This window comes from Zonotrichia albicollis, chromosome 4 (genome assembly GCF_047830755.1).
Source record: "Zonotrichia albicollis isolate bZonAlb1 chromosome 4, bZonAlb1.hap1, whole genome shotgun sequence".
In the NCBI taxonomy this organism is placed as follows: Eukaryota; Metazoa; Chordata; class Aves; order Passeriformes; family Passerellidae; genus Zonotrichia; species Zonotrichia albicollis.
Genome location: NC_133822.1, coordinates 10,652,445 through 10,658,444, shown reverse-complemented (window position 1 = coordinate 10,658,444; position 6,000 = coordinate 10,652,445).

The window sequence follows — 6,000 nt, the reverse complement described above, 5'->3', positions numbered from 1 at the left end:
GACTTATGGATATGAAATTTAAAAAAAGATGATTACTAGCAAATATTCAAATAGCTGAGAGAAGCAAACTGGACAGTTTGTCATATTGACGGATCCTAATGAGTTTATGGTTGAATAGGATAAAGATTATAATGAGAAGAGAATGCAGAGTGCATGAAGTTCTGCAGTAACAAGATGATTGCTGTAACAACACATGGCCTTGCACCCAATATTGTCCATCTTCCCCTTTGCAGAACATCTGCTGACCAAACAGTCTGTCCTTAAGAGAATAAACCTTTGCTCATTTTCTTATGATTTGTGAGAGCTTGGAGTAGAAACAGTTACAAATTTTATCCTTTTCATCAGAGACATAATTGTCCCATTTCAAATCATTGCAATATAAGTGGTTATTGCAATTGAGTAAATTAAGGGATCTCAGTTCAGCTGCAATACCTGACTGGCTGAGCACTTACCCCACTACAAATGCAATGTCAGATCCTACCTTAAATCAGCCTCTTCCATGGCAGGAGACTGCAAGTAGATGCTGCAGGAAGGTTAAGAGGTACTTCTCTAGGCTGCATGTGCATGCAATTATTTTTTTCAGATTCTCAGTGCTGTCATGTATCATAAATTATCAAGTGTTTTTTATTTTCCCAGTATTTTTCATTTTCTGGAGTCACTTGTTGCTTGCATAAGGCTGTACTATGTTCTGCTGCATAAGGGAAACAAGCAGAAATTAGCAGCAGTATTTTAAGATAACCTGTTTTAATGAATGAGATGTTAAAAGCAAGCTCTACGTATGAGAATGTCTCTCATCTGGTTAAAACTGCTTCTATATCTGGTAACTATGAAAGGGAAGGAAAACAAATGGATCTTGTCTTATGCTTGAAATGCCCAAAAATCCTTATGGAAAAAAAAAATCCTTAGCAGATATTGTAATTGCTTAGAAAGACTGTGGTTACATCCTTGCAGCCACAGTGAGTATCTAAACTCAAAAGAAAAGCTAAATGTCTTGCCTTTCTATCCAAAAACTGAAATTAAACACCTTTGAGCTTTCAGCTTTTTAGAGGACTTAACAGAATTGAAAAGCTTTCTTCTTCTTCTTGGATGGAATCAACTTTCCTGAATGTTCAATCTACATGCAAAATTCTTCATTTTCTCTCTTCTTGGCAGGGAATTTCCAGAACACATACTCAAGACACAAGCAGAGATTATGGAATTAACTGTCAAAGTAAATAGAGCCAGCCTGAAAAGAGCATGGAATGTTTAGACTTTCTGAAGAAAATCAGAGATGGAGTAGCTGAATTAATCACACTGATATCTAATTTTCAAAGCTCCTTTGTTGAAGACTGAGGGATGGCAAATGGAACAACAATTTAAAAAATCTGCACAATATTTGTAGATGTACTCACTTGTAAACATGGTGTTTACAGCAGGAAAATTAGAAGAAACTAGAATTAAGAATGGAATTGGTGTAGGTGTGAATAGATGTACTTTACCTTGGAAAATCAGCATGACTTTTGCAAAGGGAACTACTGTCTTGGAAATTTATTGGAGGTCTTTGAAAGGTTCAGCAGGCATATGGGTAATGTGGATGTGATTGATATAATCTATTTGGAGTTAGGTATTAAGCAGCCACACATGAGGCAAGTAGGTTATAGCTTAGATAAATAATTTCTTATAAAACAGGAAACAGAGAGTAGACATAAATAATCAATTCTCCCAGTGAAGGAAGATGAGCAGTAGAACTCCACAGGAATGTGTGTAGGGGATTGTTCTGCTTATTATGATTATCAGTGACCTGCATAACAGGGTGAGCAGTGATGTAAGAAATTTGGGTGATGATAAGAAATTATTCAAAGTAGGATGAGAAAAAAAAGGCAGACAAAATTCAGCATAGTTAAATGTAAAAGGATGAGAAGGATAGAATTCTGTTTTCATATACACAGTGCCCTGAGAGAACTGTTGTCAGTCGGGAGCAATTTTTTGTTACTGAGAAAGAGATTTGCACTGAAATGCCAGCTGGTGCTCAGTAGCCATCAAAAAGCAAATATTAGGAATTATAATGGAAGTAAGAACAAAACAGAGATCACTTCTACCATACAAAGTCATGGATTCAGACATATAATGGAAATTTCTATGCAGTCCTGAGCCTCTCATCTCAAATTCATGAAGAACTGAAAAAATGCAGAGAAGGTGACAAGAATGATCAACTGTCTGTAACAGCTTTCATGCAAGGAACCCTTGTGTGAGCTACAAGTCTTCTGTCTGGAAAAGACTTGACATGGGGGAAGGATGTGACAGAAATTATAAAACCTCTTGAGTGATATGAAGACAGTGGGCAGAGATTAAACTGTTCACAGTCTCTTCTAGCTGAAGAACAAGAGACAGTCAAATGAAACTCACAGAACCCACATTTTTTTTTTTTAAAGAGGAGAGTGATAGTTGATTATACAAGATACTAGACACGAACGCGTTCTTGCTGAAGAATAATTTGCATGTGAAACATCCTTGTGGACTTAAGGGAAGATTGGACAAGTTTGTGCAGAAGAAACTTACTAAGATTTACCAAACACAGAAGTCCCTCATTTGGCTCAAAAGGCCTCTGAAATGGAAGTACCTATAGGAGAGAAGAATGATAAGATTGCTGCTGCTCATTGCTATCATGTCCTCCAGACTTTGGTAAATTGTTATAATCAGTTTACTGGAGTAGACCCCAGTTAGTTTGACCTAATATGGATATTTTTGCATTCATATATGTCACCATCATATTTTCTGAAAAATCTCTTTTCCCAGGATTTTCTCCTGGGAGGCTGAGAAGCCTCAGAGAAAAATGAAAACAATAATATCTGATTTGCTTCTCCTTTGTTTTGCTGCTTTGGAATGTGGTTGGAGATTGTTTATCCAGCATGTGAATTGTTTTTACTTATTGGCCAACTGGGGCCAAGCTGTGTCCAACTCCGAAGAGAGAGTCACAAGTTTTCATTAGTAACTTTTAGCCTTCTGTAAGTATCCTTTATGCATTCTTTAGTATAGTTTAGTTTAGTATTCTTTAATATAATATAGATCATAAAATAAAAAATTAACTTTCTAAGAACATGGAGTCAGATTCACCATTCCTTCCAACAGCAGTGGCCTCAGAAAATACAACACATATATTCCAACCAAGTTTTCTAATCAGCATGCCAATTTTCACATGCCGTAGCTGAATTTCGGGGCACACCAAAATGCAGGCAGTGTGCTGGATGTATAAGCTGGGACATATAATGAGCTAAAGAATAAACTTATATGATAGCCTGTACATCTATCCAGTGTCATGCCCACTGGAGCTGGGTCAAGTGCATTTAGAACACAGGTACACCACATCATCCCACACTTCTGTTCCACTATTTATAAACCTTGCCCTTGGGTTCAAAAGGGACAAACATGGAGTTGAAGAGAGCCTGCAGATGGAGGGAGGATAATTGGTGGTATCCAGCGAGAATAAAACTGTGTAGACACATACACAGAGAAGGATCCATCTGCCTGTTTGGCTCCTGGTAAACCCTGAGCACTTGTGACTGTACGTAGGCAGTTTTTATGAGCTGTGATGATGACAGCTACATACGTGCTTTGGAGACCATGAGTGTGAAACTTTATTGCAACTATGATTTTTTCAGGTTTTTGCATATTTAGACTTCTTTTCTCATCTTTCCCACCAAATAAAAACAAAAGCTTCTGGATATAGATGACTTATAACCTCTTTATAAATGTGTAAATAAACTAGGCATGAAAAAAACCCAGATTTTTGGTGGCTGTTTTGATGGGGTTTTTTTCATGTTTTGCCTTTGTCTGATTTATGATAATTGGTTTGTACTTTTGACAGATTAACATATGTGGGGCATTCTATCCATGACCCACTTAAATTAAATTACTTCATCTAAACTAGATTTTTTTTTTAAATATGACTTACACTACTGTTATTAATCTCTTATATTTATAATATATTTTTATTAGTCTTTGATATTGTTCTACTGTCTTTCCTAGAAAGTACTCACATGCCTATGTACCTTATAGGGTAACTTGTGGTAAGAGCTGCAGTGTGACCTCAAACAAGAGATTTTTTGCAACATTAATTATTAAAGACTGCTGCAGTAATCTTGAAGTTAAAGAATAGGGCTTAAGACACAGGTAATAAGGGGTCCATTGCAAGCCATATTCCTTACATATTAGTTATGAAATTTATTCTAGTTTCTAAGAAAAGAATGTAAGAATAGTAGCTAACAATTTTTTCTCCAAAGGTAAATGGAAAATCTGCACTGGAAGGATATACTTTCAGCAAATTTATTCATGTTTTCCTATCATAATATACCCATTTTTTTCATTTGAAAGACTAAAAATATGAAGGACAGTAGAGATGGCAATTTGCAGCTGAAATTTTGGAATGCCATTGCTGTAATATTTTTGCTTATAGAGTTAGTTTCTGCCATAGCATTGACCAGGGACAAAGATAAAATCTTAGAATGAGAAAATATTTCCATTCTATCCAGTGATGTGAGGGAGCATTTAGAAGCAACCAGGAGACCAGGCTCTGTAAAAAAGAAAGCGCCACTTTCATTACAGTGATATATAAGAGCTGTGACTGAAAACCTAGCTAAGACTATCTCTGAAGAGGGCTCAGAGATTGTCTGAGGCTGAGAAGAGTTATGAACCCGCTGCTCACAATAGCTGGAGCACACCAGGATGATTGAAATGTGCTTCGTTCTAATTTATTTTGAAAAATAGCCAGTGGATCAAACACTAATATAAAGAAAGAATATTCCACTTCAGTTACCTCTACAGCAAGAAATGAGATAGTCTTGTGTCTTAGCATCAGTGATATTTTAAGGTCTTCAAATTTTAAAGCAGAGTTCCTGTGGTTTTGTTAATGTTTTTTTTTGTTTTGTTTCATTTTGTTTTGTTTCATTTTCCCATCAAGAGGAACATATTTTTAAGGGAAGGATTAATTAGGAGACACAAAGATAAAAAACCCAAAAATAAGAAACCTCATTTTCTTGAAGATCTATAGCATTCTCTGTTTGCTGGTCGAATAGATTATTTGTAATGTCCATACTGTTACAACTCCTTCAAACACAGGATAGAAAATTTAGAGAGCACAACACACACAGACATTACAATTATTTATTTAGATCATCATCCAAAGGTTCCTGGTGTCACTGGAAAAAATACAATAAATACATATATTTCTACATTTGCATGCACATATAGACATGCTAGCTAATGAAAGGTGTTGGTGAAGAAAGAAAATTAAGAAAGCATGAGAAAGTGAGAAGGAAAAGGGAAAAAATCTATTCAACAATAACAAATAGAAAAAGGATGGTTCAGTGGCTCGTGATTTAATACTTCTGGACAACTCCCCACTGGAAATCAAGAATTACAAATCAGTGATATGTGTTTTGTTCATCTCCTCATCAGTGTGCTGAGCATGAAAATAGGATTTAATTTAATGCTTACCCTATGAGCTGATTACATGATGTGCACACAGAGTGCCTGTTCATATATTAACATAAAGATCTGAATATGAAAAAAATAAAACTCACATATGTTACCAAGCCATACCTTTTTTTTAGAATGAATTATTTTTTTCACCTTATGTATCTCTGTCATGTATTTGAAACTTAATGGATGCAGCACACATTTCTACTCAGTCCACAGCAGTAGGTAAGTTTGCTTCAATTTTGTCTTGTCCTATTACCTCAACCCCAGAAGATTAAGGCCCACTAAAGATAATTTTTTTTGGGTTTTAATTTTTAAAAGAAACAGAAATAAGGATTCTCCCCCTCCCTGCCCTAATCCCTTCAGATATGGTAGAGGTAATATTTGCGTCCTGGTTACAGCCAGGGCAGGGTTAATTTTTGCAGTGGCTAGGAGGGATCATGGTTGGACTTGGAGGTTTTTCTTTACTGCCTTGTCATTGCTGGAGCTAGGAAAAAGGGGAAAAGGAATGTCTTCCAGGGAGAACGGGTCTCTTCCAGTTGAGAC